This window comes from Eriocheir sinensis, chromosome 37 (assembly GCF_024679095.1).
Source record: "Eriocheir sinensis breed Jianghai 21 chromosome 37, ASM2467909v1, whole genome shotgun sequence".
Taxonomy (NCBI): Eukaryota; Metazoa; Arthropoda; class Malacostraca; order Decapoda; family Varunidae; genus Eriocheir; species Eriocheir sinensis.
Genome location: NC_066545.1, coordinates 14,482,826 through 14,492,825, shown reverse-complemented (window position 1 = coordinate 14,492,825; position 10,000 = coordinate 14,482,826). Strand labels below are relative to the sequence as shown.

At 41.6% G+C, this 10,000-nt stretch overlaps 1 protein-coding gene and 1 long non-coding RNA gene across 4 annotated transcripts in view; one reads left to right on the top strand and one right to left on the bottom strand.

Moving 5' to 3' along the window:
• Positions 1-10,000, bottom strand: part of LOC127008310 (MOB kinase activator-like 2) — a 48,386-nt gene that overhangs the window by 30,340 nt on the left and 8,046 nt on the right. The gene's annotated exons all lie outside the window — the stretch shown is intronic.
• The window catches only part of LOC127008311 (uncharacterized), a 3,976-nt gene continuing 855 nt past the window's right edge, over positions 6,880-10,000 (top strand). The window contains exons 1-2 of one of the 3 annotated variants that reach the window (XR_007761021.1): positions 6,880-9,547; positions 9,696-10,000. The exon at positions 9,696-10,000 is cut by the window's right edge and continues 290 nt beyond it. This is a non-coding gene — a long non-coding RNA (uncharacterized LOC127008311). The other 2 variants (XR_007761020.1, XR_007761019.1) reach the window with 2 other exon arrangements.

Below are 10,000 nucleotides of genomic sequence, written 5' to 3'. Positions count from 1 at the left end.
TGAAGGGGGTTGAAGGGGAGGGAAGGGGAGGGGAAGGGGGATGGCCTGACTAGAGTAATTTCGTCTCTTAATCAATATATCACGACCCACTACCCCTTCCTTCCCCTTCCCTTCCTCCCCTTCTCTCTATTCTCCCCTCCACTATATAATTTTACCCCTTCATTTCCCTTCTTCATCTCTCTCCCTTCACTTAATACCTTTTCCTCCCCTTCTTCAACTTTCTCCCTTCTCCTTTAGTTCCCCCTTCACTCCCTCCCCTTCTTTCTCTTCCCTTCACTATATAATTCTTCTTTTCCCCTTCATTTCCCTTCTTCATCTCTCTCCCTCTTCCATTCCCTTCCCTTCATCATCTAACCCTTCCTTCCCTTCTCTTTCCCATCCCTTCATCATCTAACCTATCCTCCCCTTCTCTTTCTTCCCTCCTTCATTCCTACGCCCCCCAGCTCCCCTTCTTCTCCCTTCCCTTCCCTTCTTCATCCTTATTCCCTACACACTCAAGCTTATGTCACCCTCCCTCCCATCCTCCTCCCCTTCAACATCTGCCAAAGCCTCCCCTTCTTTTTACCTTTCTTCTTACCCATTTCTAAGTCATTTCGCGTCATTACCCCTTCCCTCCCCTACCCCTTCACCATCTGCCAACACCCTCCCCTCTCCCCTTTCTCTCCTTCCCTTCCCTCCCCACCCCATCAGCTGTCCGTATTCCCTTCCCTTCCCTAGGCCGTCAGCTGTCTATGCCCCCTTCCCCCTCCCCCCCCCCTCCATTCCCCTCCTCTCCACCTGCCAGCTGACTCAGAGCCTCCCCCTCCCCTTCCTCCTCCTCCTTCTCCTCCCCACCTTCCCTACGTAGACAGTTGACCTTATCCACCCAAAATACCAATGTCCTTTACGCTGACCGCTGCAACCACTATCATCACCTCTACCACAATCACAACCATCCCTACCATTATCATTTCCATCACCATCATCACCGCCACAATCATCAATAAATACTCCATCATCACCATTAACACCACTATCATCACCACCACCACAATCACAACCATCCCTACCATTATCATTTCCATCACCATCATCACCACCATAATCATCAATAAATACTCCATCATCACCATTAACACCACTATCATCACCACCACCACAATCACAACCATCCCTACCATTATCATTTCCCATCACCATCATCTACATAATAATGACTACAATACTCCATCATCACCATTAGCACCATTTGATTTCACCACCACCATCACCAACATTGTCATTACCATTATTGTCATCACCAAAATACTCAACCATCACCATCATCTACATAATAATGACTACAATACTCCATCATCACCATTAGCACCATTTGATTTCACCACCACCATCACCAACATTGTCATTACCATTATTGTCATCACCAAAATACTCAACCACCACCACCATCACCAAAACTGTCATTACCATAATTATCATCACCACCACGATCATCACCAAAATACTCAACCACCACCACCATCACCAACATTGTCATTACCATTACTATCACCACCACGATCATCACCAAAATACTCCACCATCACCACCATACTCCACCACAACCATCACAATAACCCATCCATTCTCTTCCCTTCACCCATTACATATCATTCTTAATTAAATAACTCCTTCCGTTTTCCCTTACAATCAATTCAGTCTATCTCTCCTTCAATAACCTAATCTAACCTTACATGAGGAGTAGCTAGATTAACCGACGCCTGCAAGAAGCCTATCCATCAACACACACACACACACACACACACACACACACACACACACTTCCTTTATTTCATCTTTCCTGAGTATGGGGCTTTTTTTTCTATTATTGTTTCCTTTTTTTCTTTTTGCCCTTGAACTCTCTCTCTCTCTCTCTCTCTCTCTCTCTCTCTCTCTCTCTCTCTCCTTTGCTTAAAAAAAAAAAAATAATAAATAAATAAATAAATAAATAAAAAAAAATATACAAGCGCGCGGTCCCATTCTCTAATCCCGCGTACACCAGTATATTCTCTATGTCTCTCCCTCCTTCCCTCCCTCCCCTCACATACATCTATTTGACAACCCGGACGAGGCCAGGCGACGTGCAGGCCACCAGTGAAGGGAGGACTGACGGACAAGGACGCCGGGAACGCTCAGAAGGAGGCGGATCCGTGCATGCTAAGTGACCCCGTTATGCAACACTCCAAGACCCTCTGTGCTGGTGCCTGGCTATTTGCGGCACTGGTAATGGCCTTGGGGAGCCTTACGGGGAGCCTCCTGTAACTGTAGTGTCTGTACGGGTGTTATAAGCGGTACCTGGTAGCGGGGTGTTGGTATGGTGGTCAGTGCGCCGAGGTTGGTGTCTTTTAGGAGTCTGGTCTTACTCTCTTCTTTTCTCCTCTTCATTTTTCATTTTCCTTCCATTCATTATATCTCCATGTGTCTCCCTATCTCTCCTCTTCCTTTCCTCCTTCATTTCATCTTTTAGGAGTCTGGTCTTTCTTCTTTTCTCCTTCATTTCATCTAATTTTCCATCATCTTTCCATCCATTGTCTCTCCATGTTTCTCCCAATCTCATCTCTTCATTTTCATCTTTATTTTCCATCTTTCTTCGCCTTCCTTCCATTCATTACCTCTCCATGTGTCTCCCTCTCTCTCCTCTTCCTTCTTTCCTCCTTCATTTTCCATCTTCCATTCATTACCTCTCCATGCTTCTCCCTCTCTCTCCTCTTCATTTCCTCCTTCATTTTCCATCTTCCATCCTTCTCTCTCCATATGTCTCCCTATCTCTTCCTTTCCTCCTCCTTCATCTTCCTTCCATTTATTATCTCTCCATGTGTCTCCCTATCTCTCCTCTTCCTTTCATCTCCTCATTTTCCATCTTCCATCCTTCTATTACCTCTCCATGCTTCTCCCTATCTCTCCTCTTCCTTTCCTCCTTCATTTCATCTCTCCTATTCCTTATCTTCGTCTCCCTTTCTCTTTCTTTCCTCCACCCTTCCACTTCCCATTTTTCATTCTCCCTTCCTCTCCTCCTTATGGCTATGGTAGCCTTACAGGGGGGACTTAGGTGAAACTGTCGAGTCTGTGAGGGTTTAAAAAGCGATACGTTGTGACTGCATGATAGAAAATGGTAGATGTTTGAAGGGAGTCCAGTCTTATGGTACAGATAATGGCTTTGGGTACCCTTGTGTTTACTTAATATATAACTGTAGTCTTTTAGGGCCATGATAAGCGGTATCTGATGGGTGTTGGTACGATAGTTACTGCACCGAGCTAGATACCTTATGGGAGTCCAGTCCAGCGTTGCCAGATTATCGTATTCACCACATTTTATTTACTACTTTTAAGCCACAAACTCTCGTACCTACACACATAACGATAGAAAATTGAAGTTAGCGTTAAAACTCCTATTTATTGATGTTTGTTTGTTTGTTTTCGTTATAGTTATCGGTCAGAAACAACGAAAATGCAGAGATGTGTACGATAATTTGGCAACGCTACTCCAGTCTTGTTTGTGGTGCAGATAATAGCCTTGGGTAGCCATACGTGTCCACTTACATATAACTTCAGTGTCTTTAGTGGTGTGATCAGCGGTACCTGGCGACGGGGTATAAGTATGATGGTCACCGCGCCGCGCTGGATGACGTCAAGGGTGTCAGTCTTTTTTCCTACTGGTTCGTTTGAGTTTGGAAAAGAATTAGCACTCGATTCACGTGGAAATAAGCGTTTACAAGTATTTATGAAGGCCTCTACACTTTGCCATATATAAATAAATTGACCAGCAAGAAAAGAGGATCGAGTCGTGGTAAGTCATGGTAGATAAACTCAAAACAAAAGAGCATCACATGTCCAGCAAGAAGAGAGGCTACTGGTTCGTTCGAGTTTGGAAAAGAATTAGCAGTCGATTCACGTGGAAATAAGCGTTTACAAGTATTTATGAAGGCCTCTACACTTTACCATATATAAATAAATTGACCAGCAAGAAGAGAGGATCGTGTCGTGGTAAATCATGGTAGATAAACTCAAAACAAAAGAGCATCACATGTCCAGCAAGAAGAGAGGCTACTGGTTCGTTCGAGTTTGGAAAAGAATTAGCACTCGATTCACGTGGAAATAAGCGTTTACAAGTATTTATGAAGGCCTCTACACTTTACCATATATAAATAAATTGACCAGCAAGAAAAGAGGATCGAGTCGTGGTAAATCATGGTAGATAAACTCAAAACAAAAGAGCATCACTGTCCAGCAAGAAGAGAGGCTACTGGTTCTTTCGAGTTTGGACAAGAATAGGTAGTCGATTTTTTTGGATTTCCTTTCTTTTCCTCCTGTCTTTCCTCTCCTTCATAACCTTTCTACCCCTTCTCCCCTTCCTTCCAATCCTCCATTTTTTTTGTTCCTTTATATTCTTCATCTCTGTTTTGTTCTTTGTGTTTTCTTTCTTTTCCTCCTGTCTTTCCTCTCCTTCATAACCTTTCTTCCCCTTCTCCCATTCCTTCCAATCCTCCATTTTTTTTTGTTCCTTTATATTCTTCATCTTTGTTTTGTTCTTTGTTTTCTTTCTTTTCCTCCTGTCTTTCCTCTCCTTCATTACCTCCATTCCCATCCTCCACTATTTATGTTCCTTTATCTTTGTATTTTCTTTTCCCCCTGTCTTTCTCTCCTTCGTTATCCTTCTGCCCCTTCTCCCCTTCAATCTCCCGACCTCCAAACAGACTCTCGGACCTTCGTTTTCCCGCCAAACCACAGCAATTCGTAAGGTCCTGGAGGGCGCGCACGCATGCAGCTTCGGGGGGGGCGGTTCACACACTTGCCTACGATGATTGCGACAAGGATCTTACAGTCTAGATAAGTTAAGCCAATTCCCAGGCCAATTTCTCCCCTTCCTCAACGCGGGAGTGACGTCTGAAGGTTCCCGGAGTCAGTCGTTCCCAGTCGTCCACCGCGCCACTCCGCTGTAAAGATCGACCGTCGTTTTTCACATCCCTACAGCCACTACAGTTTCCCCTAAGAGTCGTATTTTAAAACATTTCGTCTCCCAAGTTCACATATTTGACATGGCTTTCGTAGGAGCTGTAGGCCTTTCCAGGGGTAGTTTTATGACCCTGGTGGTAGTTTGACCCTTCTTCTGTACCATGAACCTTAAAAAACACTCATGAAAACCAGATTGATCTCCTCTTTGACCTTTAGAAATAGTTGATGTGAGAAGCGATGGTGTCTTAAAATACGGCCCTCAGTCCCCTCGTAAGGCTAACAAGGCCATAGAGGAGAGAAAGGGAGGATGAAAAATGAGAGGTGGTCTTGTTTAGGAGAGGCTTGTCGAGAGGTGAAAGAATGGAAGAAAGGAAGAGAAAATAAAGGTCTTTGGTCTTGTTTAGGAGAGGCGTGTCGAGAGGTGAAAGAAAGAAAGGAAGAGGAAATAAAGGTCTTGGGTCATGTTTAGGAGAGCCGTGTCGATGCCTATGATACCAAGGTCCATATTTTTAAAGGTCACCAGCTCCCATTACGGCAATTTCGCAAGGTCACGGGGAGGGTTAGCCGGGTTTTAATGGGTGGTGTTCCCGTGCAAGATGCGGAAGTCGGGTAAAACTATCACCAGTATCACAAAACACCCCATAAAAATCCCAGCAACTTAACCCGGTAGCTGCGGGGAACATGTATCTTAATTAAAGGTCCCTCTAAGCGAATTAATGAGAAAAAAATCATCACTCACGCAAACCATTTCATAATATATAGTACCAATGCATTTGTGATCACTTTGTGCATCATCTATTTGGGGGGTTTATATCATGGTAAAAATTTGGCCCATCGCTGGTAAAGCCACAAATTTGGCCCATCGGTGGTACACGGTAAAGCCACAAATTTGGCCCGTCGCTGTTACCGGGTTAAGTGGGTAGGTGTACGAAAAAATGAGGGTAAGTAAGAACGAAAAGTAGGTAGGAAAAAAAAGTGGATATAGGTGGAAACGAAAAAAATACCGCCGTCTAGACATCCAGCTCAGCCCTACGGTAAAGAGCGGCTTCAGACGGGGCAAGTACGGAGACTCAAACCTTTCCCTTGACCCACTTTACCGAGCCGATACAAAATGCCCCGTCAATCGAATGCACTCACCCTCGGGAACACTTTAGGTCTTGGTGATGTGAAAATAAGTAACTGGTTTTGTCTTGTGAAATCTTGAAACTAATTGGTGACTTTTAAAACCTTTTCTATGTAATTTATAGAGTCAGTTGCTTGCTTCAGACGGGAGAGATAGAGATAGGTAGACAGATATATACTTAAACTTTCAGCGAATGCCAAATTTTTTTTTACACTCGGACTTTTGAAATTTGTGATGATGTATTTTGTAGTGGTGATAGTATTCTTTTTTTTTTTCGTTTTATGTACACAGGCAAAAAATATCTGGACTTTGGATGCATTTTAATTGCAATACACGTGGCTTTTTTTTTTTTTTACATCCTGGCGGTAAATTATCGTTAAAATGTTATGTGGTTTTGTTAGTATCCTTTCTCTTTTCGTTTTTTTTTTTTTGTATGCATTGAAATATCTGGTTTGGATGCATTTTAATAGCTGGTTAAAATTGCAATACACGTGTTGGCTTTTTTTTTTTTTTACATCCTGGCGGTAAATTATCGTTAAAATGTTTTGTGGTTTTGTTAGTATCCTTTCTCTTTTCGTTTTTTTTTTGTATGCATTGAAATATCTGAAGTTTGGATGCATTTTAATAGCTGGTTAAAATTGCAATACACGTGGCTTTTTTTTTTTTTACATCTGGCGGTAAATTATCGTTAAAATGTTTTGTGGTTTTGTTAGTATCCTTATTTTTCGTTTTTTTTTTTTGTATGCATTGAAATATCTGGTTTAAATTGCAATACAGTGTTTTTTTTTTTTTTTTTTTTTGTATGCATTGAAATATCTGGTTTGGATGCATTTTAATAGCTGGTTAAAATTGCAATACACGTGTTGGCTTTTTTTTTTTTTTTTACATCTGGCGGTAAATTATCGTTAAAATGTTTTGTGGTTTTGTTAGTATCCTTATTTTTCGTTATATTATATACAAATTATCTGACAGGTGGACGCGTTTGATTGTCGTTTGAACCTTACAGCTCATCATATATTTTCTAACGTTATGAATTTGTGATATAACGTTCAAACTAGCGCCTTTTTTTCGTTGTTTTCTTTCGATTCTTCACTTTTCAACAAAATTATCATGAAACGTTCGAGTATGCGCCTTATTTCCACATCATATTTTTTTACGTAACGAAATTCTAATATAACGTTAAAACTGACTCCATTTTTTCAGTTTTCTTGCTAAGCTTCACTTCTTTCAACAAAATTATAATGAAACGTTCGAACACGCGCATTATTTTCTCTTATTTTATCCTTCTTACTTTTCTTCATTTCTTTCAATATACACAAATTCGTTTCTAGTAACATGGATTTAAAAGACTTCAAACTTCATTATTCTTTTCTCCTTTATCATCAAATTCACTATAAAATTATGAATAAGTGCATCATTTCATTGTATCTTCATTATCATCACTATCTTTGGTTGAGAGAGAGAGAGAGAGAGAGAGAGAGAGAGAGAGAGAGAGAGAGAGAGAGAGAGAGAGAGCAATCCCACCCAGCTCACTTAAAGAGGATACTCCCTGGAGCTTCCCGAAATACACACACACACACACACACACACACACACACGGACACACACACGGACACACACACATTTCCCAACCCTATCTCGCACACGCAAACCTACAAACACACACACACACACACACAGCTAACCTTCCGTGATAACAGTTCATAACAGATAGATAATACAAATAATAACAAACATAATAAAAAATAACAAGGCGATAGTTACCCCTTACACCACCACCACCATCACCCATATCTCTTCTTCTACTTCGTCACCCTCATACAAACACACACACACACACACATACACACGAACGCACGCCGAGACGAACCTTCAGCGCCGAATCCTCCTCCTCCTCGTCGCCATGGTAACGGAGACGCCGACCCGTTAACAGCTGGCTAGTGTCAACAAAGGGAACGGGCGGTCTCTCTCTCTCTCTCTCTCTCTCTCTCTCTCTCTCTCTCTCTCTCGTATATCTGAAACTCCCCTCCTCCTCCTTTTCATTCTCTTCCTAGCTTGTATTCTAATCACTCAGCTTGTCTTCTTTATTTCTTCTTTTCCTTCTTTCTTTCTTCTTCTCCTTTTCTTCATTATCCTCTTAGTTTGTATCCTTATCACGCTTCTTCCTTCCTCCTTCCATCCTACACACTCTGTCAACCCAGCTCCTTCTTCTTCTTCTTCTCCTCTCCACTCTCATCACACCCTCGGGAACACTTTAGGTCTTGGTGATGTAAAAATAAATAACTGCTTTTGTCTTTTGAAATCTTGAAGTATATAATTGTTGACTTTTAAAACTGTTTCTATGTAATTTATGGAGTCGGTTGCTTGCTTCGGACGAAAGATAGAGATAGGTAGATAGAGATAGATAGTTAAATGGATAGATAAACAGAGAGAAAGAGAGAAGAGAACTACAGAGCTACCTTCTATATTAAAAAAAAAGGCTTTGAAAATCACCCAATAAAATAACAATAAAAATCGAAGTTGGGAGCATATGTTAAAGCTGCGCGTGACCTCAGTGCTCATCTCCTTCTCACGAAATAGATAAAAAGCCACATTACTCCATCACAATTTTTCCTTCAAGAGAGGCAGGCGTTAGGCACTCGAGATAAGGGTCAGGCGATGGACGTTGATTAAGCAAGATAACGTATGTCAACCCCACTATCATTTTCATTATTACGTGACCTTGATGCAGATGGCAATAAACCTGACAATAATGATAGGAAAAAAGAGGGCACAGAGATAACGAGGGCAAGTTCTTACTCCCAAAATACAGTAGATGATGTAAGACCCAGATAATCTTAAGCCTTGGTGACACTGGAAATGATTCATGTTGTTGATAAGGAGAAACAAATGAGAAAATAAAAAAATAAATAAATGAAAACGAAGTGAAAGCAAAATCTTAATCCCTAAATACAGTAGATTAGATACGATGATAATGTTGGAGGTAGAAAAAAAAGGGAAAAAATGAAGCGACGGAAAAATCTTTAATCTCAAAATACAGTACCTAGATTATAAAAGACAGTGGAAATGATTGATAGTGTTGATAGAGGAGAAGAAAGAAGGGGAAAGATGATGACGGCAGGAGGAAAAAGAAGGGGAAAGATGATGATGGCAGGAGGAAAAAATAAGGGGAAAGACTGTTGGAAAAAAAAAAAAAAAAAAAAAAAATGGCGACAGGTTAAGGTTACTTGTGGCTTTGTGATTCTGAACAATTACCAATAGGCCCCAGGGGATAACTTAGGCCTTGTTGGTGATTGCGGTGAAGATGGTGACGGTGGTGGTGATGGTGTAGAAGGAGGTGAAGGGCGTGTAAGAACTTGAAGACCAATCCTATAAGCCCAAGATTGCTTCATTGCTGTTCTTCAGGTTAACCACAACGAGCCACCCTCACCACTGGCTACTGGGAAGGTTGAGGTCTTGGTGATGGTGGAATGGTGACAGCAATGATAAAAATAGGGAAGGGTGAAGTAAAGGGAGTTCAAATCACCAAAGAAAGGGGGAGGGTTGGTAGTTTGAAATCTATATCACCAAGAAGCAATATCGTAGGCATAGGAAAGCTGAGGTCTTGGTGATAGTGGAATGGTGACAGTAATGATAAAAACAGGGAAGGGTGAAGTAAGGGGAGTTCAAATCACCAAAGAAAGGGGGAAGGGTTGGTAGTTGGGAATCTATATCACCAAGAAGCAATATCGTAGCCATAGGAAAGCTGAGGTCTTGGTGAAAGTGGAATGGTGACAGCAATGATAAAAATAGGGAAGGGTGAAGTAAGGGGAGTTCAAATCACCAAAGAAAGGGGGAAGGGTTGATAGTAGGGAATCTATATCACCAAGAAGCAATATCGTAGCCATAGGAAAGCTGAGGTCTTGG